A 19,804-nucleotide genomic window follows, 5' to 3' on the forward strand; every position below is an offset into this window, starting at 1 on the left:
TCATGCTTCAAAACATACCTAACATACATGATTACATATTATTTACACAATAGTGATAAATTATTATAATTTGTTGATTCTCCCTAATTCCTCTTTTTCTAAAATAGCCTACTGCTTATATACAGTCAGAAAGTCCAGTTTTGTGGATATTTATAGATTAGATCATAGAATTCAAGATCAGTCATTAGTCAGATGGCGACAGAGCAGTTGACCACTGACATACAAAAATTATTTCAGGTTTAAGAAGTGTTTCAACATTGCATCAGCTACTGATGAACACATTGGTTTTTATATGAATTATCACTGTAGGTTAACCACGTATTTCTATGTCTTTGGAAGGCTTTTAAACACATTAAAATGCACAAATGCACAAACATTTTTGTCATCTGATCCTCTTTTATCTAATATATTTAATTGAAGTACCCCTGAGATTTTAAAATAACTATTTTAAATATCACAATTTTATGTCCTTTGGTTCTCTGATGTTCGTTATGGTCACATGACATGCAGGTAAACAAATAAAATATAGATTTTTTTAGTACTTTTTTTATTGATTTTAAAATAATATATTTTAATTTTCTCAATGTTAAAATTAAATTTCTCAGTTCCTTCACAAACCACAGTTTAGGAAACCTTACGTAATATAAGGTTTAATGCACTTTATGTTGTTAATAGCAACAAATATATTTTCTTACTCTTTGTGTTTTTATGTCAATATGGTACATTACCATCTTCTTTAAATCAATGTGATAAACGAGATAGGTCCAAAGTAATCAAAAAGTAGTCTGATTATATTACCTGAAAAGTGTAATGTAACAGATAACGTTACTAACTAGAAATTCTGTCATGTAATTTGGAATCAGTAACGGATTACAATTTGTAAGTAATCTACTCAGCTCTGCTAACCAGTATATGCTGTTTTATTTCTCAGTTCAGACCACAGCTATAACGATAAAAGCACAGAAGAATTAGAATCATTGGAATCACTTTCAGAATGTTTTTTTTTCCAGCTGATGAACGATAAAACCATTCACACCCAATCAGAATCAATCCTGCTATAACCAGCTTGAGAATTTAAAGTGACAGATGAACATGCTTTAGAATAAACAGACTTCTTTACAGATGCTAATACCAGAATCTTTATAGTTATCATTCTTGGTGTGAACGGGCCTTAAGTATAGTCCTTTTTTTTTTCAACCATGCAGCTGCTTGTCTCAGCAGTTTTGGTAAGGAATCTTAGATTATTTCCTCTGACTCATCTGTTTCATTGACCTACTGGGATACACAGATATGAACCCTCTGCAACCTATTTCGAGTTTTACAACCATTTAGTCTTGCCTTCCAGTCTTGTGTTTGTATGCTTCATCAGCTGCATCTTCACACGGCACTGTTAGCTCCACAATATATAACCTGTGTGATTTGGACCACAATATCAGTTTTCAAGTTTACGATCTAGATCAGCCTCCAATTCCCAATCTTGATGCAACAAGCTTGTTTTTCTTATTCTCTTATGCTTTTGCATAATGAGCTGCCTCCTCTTGCTGTCTCACTTTCTCTACCAGTAATTTTCTTCTCTGACAGAGCATTGCGTTATGCCATGTGGGTGCTTGTATGCAAGTTTTGTTGCCAGCTGTACCTTGCTGCACGTACAACATGTCTCCAAACCTACTACTGGAGAGCTACAGTTTAAAAATATGGTGCTAAATAGCATTAAATGCAATTCAATGGCTCGTAATCATAGGAGAACCAGTTTAAGTGCTATATAGCACCTATCTTTAAAGGTGCTATACAGCATGCTTGTCAAATGGTGCTATATAGAACCATGACAGCAACGCTATTCTCCTCCTTAGATTTTAGATATGTTACACCACTGTCATATTTGCTATGAATGGGAATTTACTACAGTGGCAAAAGTTGTAACAGGTTCTTTATATAGTAGTGGTGCTATATAGCACCTCAACCTCCCCAAAGAACCACTGAAAAACCATACTGGCTTAACAGCTTCTATATACAGTAGTAGTGCTATACAGCTCCTCAACCACCCCAAAGAATCCCTGAAGAACCACTGAAGAACCATACTGGGCATAATAGGTTCTTTATATGGAAGTGGTGCTATAAAGCACCTCAACCACCCCAAAGAACCAATGAAGAACCTTTTTTTGTATGTGTATGTACCATCCTGCAGACTTTATTTCCATCCCTACTCCAACATATCCGCTGCAATTATCACCCTAGAGATCCCTGCTCTACAGCCTCACCAGAAGTCAGCTTTATTCCTGTTGATACATTTGGTTTTACTGCACTTATTGCTGAATCCCCAGATTCAGATACTGTAATGTCATTATGAATCTTACTTGGGTACACTTACATTATTAAATTAATTATTATTATATTAATTAAATTAGTTAAGAACAAGTATCTACTGCTAAACCATTTGCTGCTTGAGAAAAATCCTTGTTGCAACTGTTACAATTTCAGTTTGTGTTTAATTTTAGGGTGATTTAATCCTTTGAGTAGCCATAATTTCCGGAGCTCCCTTGAGTTTCTTACGTGTTATAAACCTTGTATCCACCAGATGGCAGCAGTGGTATTGTACTTTTTTTGTCAAGTTGTCATGTTATTATTTTCCTTCGTCTGTTGAATTGTTGAACTTGAATGTTTGAGTAGATAATAATGGGGAAATAACAACGACATACACCAGTCAGGCATAACATTATGACCACTGACAGGTGAAGGTGATAACACTGATTATCTCTTCATCACAGCACCTATTAGTGGGTGAGATATATTAGGCAGCAAGCGAACATTTTGTCCTCAAAGTTGATGTGTTAGAAGCAGGAAAAATGGGCAAGCGTAAGGATTTGAGTGAGTTTGTGATGGTTAGACGACTGTGTCAGAGCATCTCCAAAACGGCAGCTTTTGTGGGGTGTTCCCAGTCCACAGTGGTCAGTATCTATCAAAAGTGGTCCACGGAAGGTGGCCAAGGCTCACTGATGCACGTGGGGAGCAAAGGCCGTGTGGTCCAATCCAACAGATGATCTACTGTAGCTCAAATTGCTCAAGAAGTTAATGCTGGTCCTGATGGAAAGGTGTCAGAATACACAGTGCATCCCAGATTGTTGTATATAGAACTGCATAGCCGCAGACCAGTCAGGGAGCCCATGCTGGCCCCAGTGTTGGGGAAAGTTACTTTTAAATGTAATGCATTACAATATTGAGTTACTCCCGAAAAAAGTAACTAATTGTGTTACTTAGTTACTTTTTATGGAAAGTAATGCGTTACTTTACTTTTGAGTTACTTTTTAAATCTGGGCAGGGTTGCTTGTTTGTTTTTTAATATAAAAATTTATATTTTGGCAAATGTAAAAGCCTTTTCACACCAAAAGCCTGAGGCTTTGAGAAAAGTAAATTCACGTCTGTACAGTAGACCGCAGAAGAAAAGAAAGTGTCAACTCTTCAGCAATAAAAAAAAGGAAAACAAATGTTAGATTATATTGAGTAATTTTTTGCTTATTAGTATGGATGAATTACATCATCGAAGGTCGGCTACAAAGACATTGGTTAATAAAATTGTATTAAATGCATAAAGGATATTTGTATTATTTAACATATATTCAGAGTTGAATTTCTGAATCTGTTTTTTGTGAGTGAGATGAATTAATGCATGTTCACATTTATTCTAGAACTAACATCTTACTCCTGATTTCTCTCAGCATGAAGAAAGGAGAGCTTTTAATCAATAAATGTGGGGGGAAAAGTAACTGGAGATTTTCTTGTCAATTAAAAAGTAATGCGTTACTTTACTAGTTACTTGGAAAAAGTAATAATATTACATAACTCACGCTACTTGTAATGCGTTATGCTCTGGCTGGCTGGCCCCTGTCCACCACCGAAATTGCCAACAGTGGGCACGTGAGCAACAGAACTGGACCACAGAGCAATGGAAATGGTGGCCTAATCTGATGAATCACGTTTTCTTTTGCATGACGTGGATGGCCGTGTGTCGATTACCTGGGAAATACATGGCACCAAGATGAGAAGAAGGCAAGCCAACGGAGGCAGTGTGATGCTTTGGGCAATGTTCTGCTGGGAAACCTTGTATCCCGCCATCCGTATGGATGTTACTTTGACACATAGCACCAACCTAAGCATGAAAGCAGGATAATGCATCCTGCCACAAAGCAATATTTAAATATTAAACGTTTCATAATTCGTAAATGTTCAGCACTGTGTGAAAGTATTGATTTGTGTACTATTATGTTGTTTCGCACCTGCATTTATTCGCAGGAGTCATTGCAGCTCATTACAGAGGAGAAGCAAACAGTTGTTTGTTAAATGAGGACAACAGTCTCAACGTTTTATTACAGACACGGATTACTCAGATATGAAATGGATTGGTTTTTATCAGATTTGCCCCCCGATGCTACCAGGAGTAGAGACTCCTATTAATCGGAATGAATCCCATGGATTTGCATCTGTGTTCATTCAAATTCACGATCCTCCACTAGTAGCACTCGTGTGCCCTACATCTCTCCCTGACCCCGCCTGCTCGGGCCAATACGGTCCGCCCCAGACTCAGTGTGAGTAGGTAACAGCAGTATTTATCTGTGTTTCGGCATCTTTTTGATCAGTGACTGTCATCCCACGGAAGTCACTGCACAGGATGGTATAATATAGATCTTTGTTGTGCTTTATCAGTCTTAGATGACTTGTTCACAGATGCGAAGCAATAGTCGGTGCGTGGACTAATTGGCAGCACCCACAACCAACGAAAAGCCGACCGGGAGTCGAAGGAACCTCGGGAACATCACCGGAGCTTTTTTTCTCAAGACAAACAAGTGCTTTGTATTCCCTCTAGGGCTCAAGTGTGCAAGGCTGGATCGATAGGACTGGAATGTGGCAGCTTCGCCGGAGATTAGACTGTCGGACGAGCGAAGCCGAAGCACGGGACCGGGATCTGGGAGAAGCAAGATGCTGAACCGCGATCAGGGTGAGCGCATTTGGCCACGTCTGGACGCTTTGTTCATAATAACATAACATGATATTCAGTTGCGGGGTTGGTGTAAGCATACTGACACAGTCGTTTATGCAAAAGACACGCATGTCAGTGTAAATGGCTGTAGCATAGGGGGATTTGTTTTGCGTGTTATGAACGCGATCATATGAAGAAAATGATGTCGTGGCCTACTTCGCTTGTCTCATCTGCACAAAGTCCAGATGCCTTTATGGATGAGATTTTGTAGCTCATTTGCAAGATTATATGTTATGACATCGGTATGTTTTACCGCAGTCCGTCTCTGTTTATAGGCTATATTCATTTACAGGCGATAATCTCTATCCATGTGTGTTCATACCTTAGGGTAAAGTGAACATGACTTTTTGTTTAGATGCAGAAATTGGGCATTGACGTGCCAGACGAGACAGGACTTGCCACATACAAACAAACACACATACAAACAAACTTGAGTGTGATAGCCTCATGAACTTAGAAAGGCTTTTGTTATTTGTTGAAGGTATTTTATGTGTTATGGTATCACCATATTTAACATAATTTTCTTGCTCCAGAGAATATAAAAGGTGATATCATCATACACTTTTCATTGGCCTTTTTGAATAAAAATATTCAAAACATTTCTTGAATTCCAGGATTTGACAGTTTTCAGGATTTTCAGTTCCATCAACAGTTCTCAAACATGTATTTATGGACTGTGCGAAAAACTTTGACAATATATTCTGATCTATTATTAAACAGTACTACAACACCACAAAGTGCAGTATGTTTCCAGAACACGTTCACTTGTGAACATTTATTTTTGTTTTGTGAATTCAAAAAAGAGCATGAGCAGTGTAGTCTGATTCAGGAATGAATATCATTTTATGAGACAATTCTTTTTAGTGAACGAGAAACATACAGCGCGATGGCCATGAATTAGTTGACTCCTTGCAAAGACAAACCATGGTGCTTTCACCCCACACATTGTGTTCTCACGCAGTAAAAAATACAGTGCAAAGCAAAGAGGAAACTGACAATGTGCTGACAGACAAAACAGCAGGTTACTTTTGGTATGAAACAAAGCTTTCAAATGTTGTCATTTTGTAAGCAATTCAATCAATAAATACTATTTTGTGGCCCTTTAATATGACATTCCAGACCGTTGTAGCGTCACACTTCAAGTGGCACGTGAACTGATCATCTGATCAAACGATCATCATTACTAGTTATAGCACAAAATAAATATAAATGATCAGAAGGTGTCGTTTCAAACACCTCGCGGAAAGACGTTAGTACACACCATTTTTTAAGTTCAAGTCCACCAAAGTTAATCTACTCTTCTGTCTCATTTGTTTGTCAGGAAAAAATGGAAAATTCGGCATTATGATTGGTCAGATCGCCTGTCAATCAAACTATCTGCGACGGGTCAATTTCCTGAATAGTGATTCTTATGAATCTAAAGATTTTGCAAAACTAAACTCACTTTCTGAATAATAAGTTACTACCTGAGTTTTATTACACTGTAAAAATGATTTTTTTAAGTTAAATAAAACAAAGATTATTGGAATATGTTTTACAAGAAATTTCAAACCACTTCAAAACTTACTATTTAGTTCAGTGTAATACTTGCCAATTCTTTGTAATTATTTGTGAAATTTACTAGCAATTTCTAAATATAATTTGTTTCTACACCATGTTTTTTACAGTATGTGGATGTCTAGAATACTTGATTCTGACACTTTTTTTCAGTAACATATTTCTGAATGGTCACTGAATGTGATATAAGAGCCAGGATTATTAAATTCCCTACAATTCCAGTCTTTCTTTGATATCAGATTGACAAACACTGCTTTTCCTAAGAAGGAGTCTGTGATCATGATCAGTGTCCTGTACTGCACACGTATATCATGTTGATCTCCAAAAGAACATGATGTTAGTTATGTCACCAGTACTTTAATCTGATACTTCACATTCACTAGTTTTTTTGCATCATCTTATCACCATGTTCTCCTCAGGTTCTTTGTTTGGTCTGATCCCATCAGAGTTCCCACGTATTGAGGACTTTGTTGGTGCATGCTATGAAAAACGTACCAAAACATACCAAGTCTGTTCTTTGACAACAACACACATACACACTGGCATTTTTCTCTCTAAACCGTCTTTTACTTTCTCACACTCATTGTGTTGGTCCAGGAAAATTGTAGACTGTTGCTTTAAGGAGTTGGTGGTGGTCAGCACGTGTGCTGATGGTTTTATTCATGTGTCATTTGGCCTTTAGCCTGTGCGGATGTTTCCTAGAAACATTCGGTATTGGCACATGTCACCCATCGATTGCAGTGGTACAGTAAAGCAGCAGTGGCACAGCACAAATGATGCCCCCAGGGCAATCCCCATCATTTGTCCTGCATGCCAGCACACACATCGAATCAGAGTTAATTCATCATGTCTGTTGAGACTATGTCACATATAGCAGAGCTATCATGTGATGGTAACAGATTTGAGTGTATTTGATTGGAACTTGTGATTGCTATGTTTGGGTTACTATGATTGGCACCTGGTGTGTTATCGATTATACTTGGGTCTGCTGTCAGGTGTTAGCATAATTAATGCTGATAAATGATTAATTCGTATTGATTTGGCTTAGGGTAAGGGATTACACTCAAGTGAGGTAACTTCAATACACGTGCCATTTAAATCAATGCAGAGATCAAGTAAAATTAATGAATGAATGCGGTGACGTCATTTCGAACAAGATCAGGCCAAACAAAGTTTGAAGTTTAGAAGAGTTTGCCAAAGTGAAAAAGTATTTCAAACTTTTTACCTCTAAGGGGAAAAATAACTTTTACTGTGAGCATATAAGGCCCTTTAACTTGAAATTCAGTCATTTCAATAAGAATCCATATAATGAGGATGAAAGATTTCCCCACACCGATTTTGCAACCAGTTCAAATTGGCCAAACAGAATTTCCATTAGATTTGCCTATTGACAGTAGATGTTGGACCTTTTTGCCTGTGAAGTTTTACAGAGGTTTCGCTAATGTGAGACCTTTAGTCTTCCTTTTTGCATGACCCATTACTTTTCACAGATTGGACACATTTAACCGAAACATATGTTGCTTGTGTAACAGTTGTTTGTACCGTCATAATTTGATGCACATTGTTGCAGATATTGATGTGGTTTAGTTCCGTTTACGCCGGCTCAACTTGCATGAACACAAAAACAGAGAAAAGTATTTCCCCGTATACACTGAACAGACAGATCCATTGTCCTGTAGGCCTCTAGCTGGTTGGTTACATCGGAGTCTTTGCTCCTCACTTGTTTGTGCCACATGGGGATCCCTTTGTTCCATGTGCAAATCACCAAAAGACTTGTGTTCTTTTGATGTCCACCAACTCTAACAAATATATGACTCACAGACCTTCTTATGGTGGGAAAAAGCAAATTTCAAGTTAAATATGAGCATAAAAGCACAAAGGGAAAATCAACTCATTGCTTTGTTTTAAGAAATCCCAATCACTCTGAATGTTTATCCCCGTGTTATATAACAGTTGTATTGGTTGCGGAACAGATTATGTGATAATTTCTGCGCGTTAGTGAAATGGTGCTCGAGGATCTGTGTACTTTGTACGTCACAGGGTAATAATGACCAAATGATAGTGTGAAATTGTGTTCAGCGAAATCACAGGTGGTTAGGTGGAGGCATTCTTTAAACTCTGAACGAACACAATAGAATAGAGATGGAAAGACTGAGAAGTGCTGCTGAAGAAAAGACAAAAGCGCACAGAGAGAGTGGAGGGCGGTGAGGTCATAATACTAATAATCCACTCAACACAAGCCACATGTGCTGCACAATCTTATTAAATAACAGCGTGCACAAATGCACTTCGTATCACACTTGCATTGTCACCATGTGTTGTTATGAAAACTGTTACTTGCTATTGGATGGGACATTTCTGCAACTAGTTTTTCGATCTAAATAGTCTTTCATGAAATGGCTGCATGGATGTGGGTAGACAGCATGTAATTTGATGCAAATGAAAACAAGTCTTTGTGGGATGAAAGTACAGTCAGTTTCAAAAGTTGTTCTGTTGAGAATTTTGGTGTAGATTATTCAGCCAATAGAAAAAAAAACAGTCATTTTTTATTCACCCTAATCGTCATTAGCTGGGTTTCCATCCAAAGTTGCGAATTTAACTTATGTGCAAAACTGGAATATCACATAAAACATTTGCGAATAAGCATGGTTTCCATCCAACAAGTCAAAGAAAACAAAATTGTCACTTCCTGGTAAGGAGAAAAATATATAATTATAATAATTAAAAATAATAATATACAGAGGTCAAAAGTTTACCTTGCAGAATATGCAAAATGTTAATTATTTTATCAAAACAACAGTGATCATACAAAATGCATGTTATTTTTTTTATTTAGTACTGACCTGAATAAGGTTTTTTTTTTTTTTCATTTTCAAGTTTTGAGAATTCATAAAAACAACCCTGTTCAAAAGTTTACACACTTGATTCTTAATACTGTGTTGTTACCTGAATGATCCACAGCTGTTGTTCATGAGTCCCTTGCTTGTCCTGAACAGTTAAACTGCCCATTGTTCTTCAGGTAAATTCTTTAGGTCCCACAAATTCTTTGGTTTTTCAGCATTTTTGTGTATTTGAACACTTTCCAACAATGACTTTATAGTTTTGAGATCCATAGTTTCACACTGAAGGCAGCTGAGGGACTCATATGCAGCTATTACAGAAGGTTCAAACACTCACTGATGATTCAGAAGATAAAAGGATGCATTAGGAGCCGGGGGTGTAAACTTTTGAACAGAATGAAGATGTGTACATTTTTCTTATTTTGCCTACATATCATATTTTTTTCGTTGGTAGTACTGCCCTTCAAAAGCTACAGAAGATACTTAAATTTTTCCCAGAAGACAAAATAATTAAAATTTACCCTGATCTTTAAATTCAAAAAGGTTTCACCCCCCATTATAAACCCTTTTGCAAGCATGAAAACTTCTTGTTTTGTGAGCATTTATAGGTCATCAAAAATGCACTGGAATAGACTCCAGTATGTTTATTCTTATAACCTTGTTTTCGTTTGTGTGCAATTTGCATATGGTGTCTACTCTGACTAAGGTTCATTGTGATGTTTTGCTTGGATAGAATCTAATTATTTCTGTCCTTTTTCCTGCAATGTGTTATTATTTGGCAAGCAATAAAAGAACCTGTAATGATACAGAATAATGCATTTTAGTCTGATTCAGATTTTATGAAACCTTAAATAAACTGAATGTGTCAGGGATCTGATGTCCTTGCATTTATTAGACTAGTAGCATTCCCATCTAAGGCCTGTCATCACTGATCAAGTCTGTTTACTACAAATCTCTACTCTAGCTGGCTGTGATATTCAGTGGTCTGAGCAATGCCATAACTTATTTGTGTTGAGTTGTAGTAGAATGGCCACAAAAGCTTTTGTTTAGCTCTCTGTCATAGTCAAGCATTGTAGTGAAATCTGGTGTGGTAATCTGAAGAAAAGCCTGTTTCCTTTTTTTTGTTGTTGTTGTGTCAGGTAGATTTCATGTGCGTTGAATCTGTAACCTCATCCTGTTGGCCTGGAATGATCCGGATTTATCTGTTTGCCTCTGGAAATTCATTTGATCAGCATATATTAAAGGGATAGTTTACCCAAAAATTTAAATTACCCCATGATTTACTCACTATATGACTTTATTCTTTCAGACAACTACAATCAGAGTTATATTAATAAACATCCTGGCTCATCCAAGCTTTATAATGGCAGTGAATGCGCACTGAGATTTTGAAATCCAATAAAGTGCATCCATCCATCATAAAAAGTACTCCACACAGCTCCAGGGTGTAAATAAAGGCCTTCGAATTGATGCGTTTGTGTAAAAATACTTATTTATAACTTTATAAACTGTAATCTCTAGCTTTGGCAAAATGTCATACGTGCGCTCATGAGAGAGTGGCGTTCCAGCAGATGACTTTGGACGTAGGCATAGTGTAAACTCTGGTGAGAATATGTTTGTCTCGAAAGAACCAAGTTTTGTTTACAGCAAAGGAAAACCAGTCTCCTCTTGGTTTATATTGAAATCCTCTGACATTTTTCTTTACAAATCCTCTTTTTGTACTTCTAATTTGTTTCCGATTTTTGTTTTGCTCTCTCGACTGTACTTCTGTGTTCGCTACCTCTCACTGAATCTTAGATCATCCGCTGGAATAGGGCTGCACGATTATGACAAAAATCATAATTGCCGATTATTCCCTTGAAATTGTAATCGTGATTTAATAATTACGATGATCACAATTTACATTGACTGATGTTTTGAATAGCTTTATAACATTGTTTGAAGCAACTGCATGCCACATTTTTATATAAAGTTTCTTCTTTAAATATAAAAAAGTAAAAATGTAAACATTAAAGCAATGAGGGAAAAAACCTTAAGATAACCTGTAGGAAAAATACACACACACTCTCTCTCTCTCTCTCACTCACACACACACACGCATCTTAAGAAAGTAGCATAATGAAAGTAATGTAATCAGGATTAGATATTTGATTAATTGTGCAGCCCTACACTGGAATTTAATTTTTTTGTGTACGCGCATACAATAGTTAGCAGAAGCTGTAGTTTATGGTTTATACAGTTTTAAATATGGATATTTTTCTTACACAAATGCATTGATTTGTTTCAGACGCCTTTATTAATTCTCCAGAGACGTGTGGAGTACTTTTATGATGGATGGATGCACTTTATTGATCTTCAAAATCTTAACACCCATTCACTGGCATTATAAAGCTTGGAAGACCCTGGGATGACTTAAGAGTGAGTTAATCTTTGGGTAATTGTAATTTTTGGGTGAACTATCTGTTTAAATCGAACACATCAGTGCTACTTTTAAGGATAAGTAGCCACCAAACCAAACACATTTTTGTTCATAACAGTGTATCAGCATGAAAGAAATGCATAAAATGCGAAACTTGTTGCTATATTATCAACATATTTTTCAGGCAGTTCCAGCTCATAGCAAGCATTTGTTTTGCACGCGAGTCTCTTATTTTCCATTGATGTGACCTCTTTTTTTAACTGTAGTTGGGCTCACGTGACCATCCCTGTGGGTACGATTACAACTCTGACGCCAGAGGAACCTGAATTCAATCCAGAAGTCACAAGGTTTCTGTCATGACAGGTTGTTTTCATTAACAGTGGCGGTTTGATGAGTGATTAAAGTGATGGACCCTTTTAAAAGTAAATGTTGTTTTGTTTAGTTTTTTTATTTGTTTATGTTTTGTTTTGTTGTTTGTTTGAGTTTTTGCTTGTTGTATTTGGTTTGTTTTTTCTTCTTTAATTTTTTTTTTGTTTGTTTTGTCCATATTATTTATTTTTAACTGTTTACATCTGTGGCGTTTGCTTTGAAGTTGTCTTTGTTGTTTTGATGCAGTGTGTTTCCTGTAGACTGAGCCATGTGGTGTCAAAAGTATGACCTCACTGGAGCCTTGTCGTGCTGGGAGGCCCAGGGTTTGGTTGTTTTAAACTGCAGCATGAGGTTCATGTCCTTGGCATTTAAAAAAAAAAAAAAGTTGTTTTTAAAATCAGTTCTTGACCACATTAGTCAGATTTGTTAAACTCTGTCTGAAGAGTTGTGAAATGTTTCATCAGACTCCATTTTCTAGTTCTCTGCACGACCAGGCTGTGGGTTCCTTTCACCCTACGTCAGCAGAAACTGCAGGCGACACATGAACAGAATGAGCGGAGCATGACTGATCCATTATGAAGGACTTATGCAAGAGAGGGTTCCAACTCTTACTCTTCGCCACGCACACTTACACCCTCCCTCTAATCAGTTCTACGATTCTTCACATTGTATTTCCCTCAGTCTCTTAGACTCTTTCAAAATCACCACGGTCTTCTCCTTCTCTCTTGTTTTGCTCATTGCCTTTCATCAGTCTCATTTTTTCCTCCTTTTTTTATTCCGTTCTCTCTATTCTCCAACCGGCTTTCTTCCGCTGGCGGTGTTCCAGGTTCACCCACGCACACACACACACATTCACTCACACTGATCTTTTCCGGAGTGGAATTCTGTAACTCCACGCTGGGTGTTTGGCAGTGTCCAAACCGCAATGGGATGAGAGAAAAACAGCCCCTGCAGGGTTTGGACGCGACGGCAGACTATTTTAGTAGCGGCCTGTGCCAAAAAGAGCACCTTCCGATTCATGAAAATAGGAAAATCTGCTGGTGGTGGATTATCATTATGGTGGTGGTGTGTTGGGCGCTATCTAGACAATGTGTGAATGGGTCTGTGTAAATACGATATAGAATGTTTGAATGTGTTTTTAAATTGATTAAATGTGTAAATGTTTGTGTAAGGAAAAGATAGAGTGGTGGGGTGTAGTTTTTGGCATCTTTGTGAGCATATGATTGACGCGTACAGCTGGACAGATGTTTTTCTGACATTTTGCAACACGCTAAGACCAGCACACAGTACTGGAACAAAACTGAGAGTGCGAGTCCAGGAAGTATTCATTTTATGAGCAAAACTGGATAGATGGAGTTGGCAGAGAAGAAAAACAAACTCTAGAGGCTAGATAAGATGTGGAATACAATGAGAAAAGCTATGATCTTGTAGATGGGTGACGCATCAGCCTGGAACCCTGTGCTCCGATGAACATACACACTGTTCAACCCATCCGCCAAATTATTCAGGAACTGAATGCTTTCCAAACACGACACTGCCTAAAGCACACGCACACACATACTCACAGTATAATCTGTAGCCAACGCATGCTGACGGTGCTGTAGGTGGGTTACTTCATAGATGATTGGTGTTGGGTGTGGGTGACTAAGGGAGTCGTGAGAGAACGTAGCCCACAGACAAGGCCCTGCTGCTGGGTAAGACAGGACAGCTTGTAGGGGGTGTAGCAGGTGGTGCCGGATCTGCTTCTGCAGTCAAATACCACTCACATAGTGCCACTCATTCAGTACATCATGAAACACATACAAACAAATGACTATGGCATAGTTATTCATGCATGAATCAGTCTGGAATCAGATGTCCTTTTGGTTTTCAATGGGGATATAATCCAGTATTGACTGTTGAAATAATTATGATGTTAATTCTACAAATATGATAATGTTGTTAATACAGTGACTGTAGCTTATCTGGTTGACACTTCAACATAATAGGTTAAAGTTAGCTGCCATTAAAATTGAAAGAAGTCAAAGATGAATTTGACTAATATATCATTTATTTATTTAAAAGTTCTATATATATCGCAAAAACGAAAATCTGATATCATGAAAGTTCTTTTCAAAATTTTTAGTTTTAAAGGAATAGTTCACCCAAAAATGAAAATTCGGTCATTAATTACTCACCCTCATGTCATTCCAAACCTGTAAGACCTTTGTTCATCTTCAGAACACAAATGAAGGTATTTTTGATGAAATCCAAAAACTTTCTGACCCTGCATAGACAGCAACACAACTACTATGTTCAAGGCCCAGAAAGGTAGTAAGGACATCGTTAAAATAGTCCTTGTGACATCAGTCGTTCAACTCCAGTGTTATGAAGCTTTAAGTTTCTGTTAACATTTACTCACCCTCAAGGTGTTTCAAACCTGTATAAATGTCTTTCTTTGGTGAAACATAAAAGATGTTGTTCTGAAGAATGTTAACAGCTAGGGATGTAACAATATCAAAATTCCACGTTATGATAATATCACAATATGAAATCCATGATACAATATTTATTGTGATATTTAAAAAAAAAAAAAAATAAAATAACAAATAAAGACTTTAGGGGGGAAAAAAGAAAAAACTTTGTACACATGCACTTTGAGAGTTCAAAATTAAGAGCACCAACCCATGTTCCTAAGAAAACTTAAGTCAGAAAAAAAAAAAGTCAGTGAATTGACTTGTACCTGAACTTTAAAAAGGACTCAATCCTCTTTTTATTTGTGGTATACTGTCTCAGTCTAAATTACATTCACACTGGTGTTTTAGAAGCCAAACAAATTAAAATATAATAATAATATTTTTATATTTTTTATATTATTTTATATTATTGTTATTCCTATGACAGTAATTGCCATATATTGTAAAACAATTGCACTGCAAAATAAATGAAAATGAATATTTCATAGGTATATTATTTTTGCTTTACACTACAGTAGGGATATTACAATACTTTTTTCCTAACTTCTACACTTGAAAGAGATGTTTTAAATTTGGACTGCAGTAACGTTTAAACCACTAGCTGTCAACAATTCATACTGCACTTTTAAGCTTTTATTTTGACGGAAACGACAGTAGAGCTTTTATTTTGACGGAAGATTCCAGCTTTGGTGAAAACAGGCCTACAAAAACCCCTCTCACTACAAATCTAGTGAAATGCGGTAATCATCTGCGGTGAAAATATAGCATAACTGGTGGCCGTTGCATTAGCAAACATGCAATAATAAATTAGCTCACTGCATTCACGGTGAACTCAGCCATTCTGACTTCTGAGGCATGGAAAACTTTGGATCACGAGCTGATCGCCTGCATCGCTTTGAAACACGCAGTAAAAACTTGATGAAGGGATTAAGCCACATTTTGCTTTCGGTTTTAGTTCGTTTGACAGATACTGTGCCAATGCATAATGGCCCAAAACACAATTTTGAAGACCTTTATGTTAGAATATTTTAAAAATCTACACTTTTTGCCCAGAAGACCTATACTGTCGTGTGACCAAGATAATATCAAGACAGATTTGCTGTCGTGATACCACGATATTGATAATATCGTTACATCCCTATTAATAACAGAACAGTTGTTGGTCCCCATACAGTCTCATGAAAAAAATACTATGGAAGTCAATGGGGACCAGCAACTGTTGGTTATCAACATCCTTCAGCATATCTTATTTTGTGTTCAAGAGAAAACGAAATTTATGCAAGCCTCAGGGTGAGTAAATGATGACAGAATTCTTTTTATCCCTTTAAACACATTTTTCCTACTGTATCTCTTATAAACTCTGTGTGCCAATATAGTTCACACTGTCACTCATCAGAAAAGAGCTAGTTACTGAAGTCTGAATAGGCGTTGATTTGAGACGTGGGAAGAAGTATGTAAATGTGTTCATGGTTTTAATGTCAATGATGTGGCGAATTCTAAAGGACTAATTTTGTAGCATAGTTTTCATAAATGGCCTTTGCAGACTAGGGAGGGAGTGAATTGTGAATATTGCCATATGCTGTGTATATCAAAGTGTTTTATTTCAAAGAAGCCTGAAACTTCGTGTTTTTTACAAAATGTTAGATTGAAAGGCTAGATCAGCTTACAATGGGAGCAACTTTCTTGGCGGGGATGGCAGCATCTCTGTCTGTAAAGCGTTGAGCTATGTTTGCATCAAAGCAGTTTATTAAAGGGGTCATCGGATGCAAAATTCACTTTTACATGCTGTTTGAACATTAATGTGTGTTGGCAGTGTGTGTACACAACCACCCTATAATGATAAAAATCCACCTAGTGTATTTTTATTTAATTTGTAAAAATAATTTCTCCTTTTTCAAATCAAGCCATTCTCAGCATCTTGTCTGTGTGGCGTCACACCGACAGAGGCCGCTCCCACGATAGTTGATTGACACGACCGTCTTACCTCAGACCCGCCTTGAATGAGCAGTACAGTCCGATCACCACTGTTTCAATGCCAGAACAGGGACGTAGACAAGAATGGCACCTAATTGATTGAGGTGTTCTGTTGTTGGATGTAATAATGAGCATAGTAGTCGTCATTTACTCCCGATATCTGAGCTGCTGAAGATACAGTGGATTACGTTTGTTTGTGAAGGGAATGCGGCTCCCGATCTACATATATCCGTCTATGTTCACGCAAATCATTTGTGATCCAGCTTCACTTACAGCAGAAGTGAGTATAAGGGTTTTTTTTTTTTTTTTTTTTTTTTTTTTTATGAATCTTTGCTACCGCCTTTCCTAATAATGTGCTTGTTAGAAAGTTTAGTGGCTAAATGCGGCTAAAGTAAACAGGCTCGTCACTCCACAGAGAGAAGAGAGGGCGGGGCGAGCAGAGCTCATTAACATTTAAAGCAACCTCGACCAAAACAGGATGATTTTTGCAGAGCTGATTTAGGCAAGGTAAAAAATGTATTTTTTTACACTACCATTGAGAAATTTTAACCAAAGCATTTTATAGACTTTTCATTAAGACCCTAAAGAATCATATCAACTTGTGGAAAATGGGCATCCGATGACCCCTTTAAGTATACAAAGGTGCATCTCCACATTGACTTCTATTCAGAACATCCACTCATCTCCCTGCTGGGCGTTACATGTTTCTTTAACAGTAAAGACTGGACCATTTCAGTTCACCAGAAAAAAAATATGGGAATAGAAGGGACAACAAAGAGATTTAATCTCATTGAGAGCTCAGCTTTTACATACCGTGGTAAGGTAAATTGAATGGTTGTTTGAATATGTTAGAATGGATATAATGGACCGGGAGGCTAATGTTGGACCAGCGGATGATGAATCATATAGTGTTTGTCAGTAATCGGATTATGTTGTTGCTCTGGAACACAGATAAACACAAGAGTGTGACGTTGAGGTAAGTCAAAGTGTGTTAAGGTGAGGAACAGAAGCACAGGTGTCCAAATGCACTACAAGACCTCCAGGGAATGAAGATGGGGACCGCTAAGCCTCTCAGTTTAAGTGGAAAGAAGTGCAAGTTGAGGTAAACGACCGCGGATGGAAGTAATTAATGAGCTTTAGAGAAGAACAGCAAAGGGAGGAAGAACAAAATACAGTGGGAGGCTAGGAGCTGAGCAAAAGGAAGGCAAACAGGAACAATAGGAGAAATTGAAGCCAGACAATCCTAACAGCTGTGTCAGATTATGTTACCATGGTTACAAGTGTCCATCCCATTGGCCAACAACAGGCGGAGCAAGACTCTCCAGAGGTCATGACCAATACGTAGGTGTTGTTTATTTGAATGAAGCATCTGAATTCACAGCAGTTTAGAACCTTCGTTCATCTTTGGAACACAAATTAAGATTTTTTTATGAAATCATAGAGCTTTCTGATTAGGGGTCGGCGATATAGCCTCAAAATTATATCATGATATTTCAAGAATATTTGCGATAATGATATTTATGATGATATAAAAAGTTTTATTGGTGATTGCAGCTGTCAAGCAACAGCATTTATTAGTAAAAACAAAATGAAGGGCATTTTCTATCCTTTTCCAATGAGCTATATATACAGTCATGTAAAAAAATTAAGAAAACCCTATTGAATTCCATGGTTTTCCATATCAGGACATCATTACAAAAAACTGGTCCTTGGCTGGTTTTACAATTTCGAAAATAAAACCTCAGATGAACAACAACACATGACAAGTTGCACCTTGTCGTTATTTACTGAACAAAAATAAAGCCAAAATGGAAAAGCTGTGTGTGACAAAGTTATGACACCCTTATTGTTAACATTGGAATTAAGAGGGTAAATAACAGTCAAGCACTGCTAATCAAATACCTTTGATTAAGTGATCATCAGCAAGTCTGAGCGCCTCTATAAAAGCATAAGTTTTGGCAGTTTGCTGGTCTGGAGCCTTCAGGTGTGTGTTAACACAATGTCAAGGAGGTAAGACATCAGCAATCATCTTAGAAAGCAATTGTTGCCACCATCAATCTGAGTAATACGGCCATTTCCAAACAATTTGAAGTTTATTCACAAGTGGAAGACATTTAAAACAGACACCTCTCCTTCCAGGAGTGGACGTCCCAGAAAATTCACCCCAAGATCAGACCGTGTAAAGCTCAGAGAAATGGCAGACAACCTAAGAACTACACCTCAGACTCTACAGGCCTCAGTTAAAATGTTAAATGATAAAGTTCATGACAATACCATTTGAAAAATATGGGACAAAAATGGCATGTTTGGAAGGCTTGGCAGAAGAAAGCCTCTTCTATCTAAAAAAAAAAAAAAAAAAAAAATTGCAGCACAGTTTAGGTCTGCAAAGTTGCATCTGAACAAAACACAAGTCTTCTACAATAATGTCCTTTGAACAGACAAGACCGAAGTGGAGATGTTTGGCCATATCAGCACAAACACCTCATACCAAAAGACAAGCATGGAGCTTGGGCTTGTTTTGTAGCCACAGGACCTAGGCACCTCATAGTCAATGAGTTGGCCATGAACTCCTCTGTATATCAAAGTATTCTAGAGTCAAATGCAAGGGCATCTGTCCGACATCTAAAGTTGGATCATGCAACAGGACAATGATCCCAAGCACACCAGCAAATCTACAACGGCTGAATGGAAAGAATCAAGGTGTTGCAATAGCCCAGTCCACATTCAGAGCTCATCCTGACTCAAATGCTGTGGTGAGAACTGTGCATAAGCAAATGCCCACAAACCTCAATAAACTGGAGCAAAGTCAAAAAGAAGAGTGGTCCAAATTCCTCCAGAACGAAGTGAGAGACTGATAAAGTCCCACAGAAAACGAATGCTTCAAGTTATTGCTGCTAAAAGTGGATCTACAGGCAATTGACTCATAGGGTGTCCTAACTTTGTCACACATGGCCTTTCCTTCTTGGCTGTATTTTTATTAAATAAATAACGACACTGTGTGATATGTCATGTGATCATGTTTATCTGAGGATTTATTTTCCAAATTTTAAGACCTGCCAAGGACCAGAAAATTTTTTATTATGTCCTGATACACGAAACCATGAAATTCAATAGGGTGTCCTAAAGTTTTCACATGACTGTATATATAACATAGTTA

At 37.4% G+C, this 19,804-nt stretch overlaps 1 protein-coding gene across 2 annotated transcripts in view; it reads left to right on the forward strand.

The window, feature by feature from the left end:
- Positions 1–4,546: 4,546 nt before the first annotated feature.
- The window catches only part of tmem198b (transmembrane protein 198b), a 30,943-nt gene continuing 15,685 nt past the window's right edge, over positions 4,547–19,804 (forward strand). The window contains exons 1-3 of one of the 2 annotated variants that reach the window (XM_051111724.1): positions 4,547–4,990; positions 11,717–11,847; positions 12,115–12,211. The gene's annotated coding sequence lies outside the window, so the exon portion shown is untranslated. The remainder of the gene's footprint in view (positions 4,991–11,716; positions 11,848–12,114; positions 12,212–19,804) is intronic. The other variant, XM_051111723.1, reaches the window with a different exon arrangement.

The sequence above is a fragment of the Labeo rohita genome, chromosome 6, assembly GCF_022985175.1.
Source record: "Labeo rohita strain BAU-BD-2019 chromosome 6, IGBB_LRoh.1.0, whole genome shotgun sequence".
Classification (NCBI taxonomy): domain Eukaryota; kingdom Metazoa; phylum Chordata; class Actinopteri; order Cypriniformes; family Cyprinidae; genus Labeo; species Labeo rohita.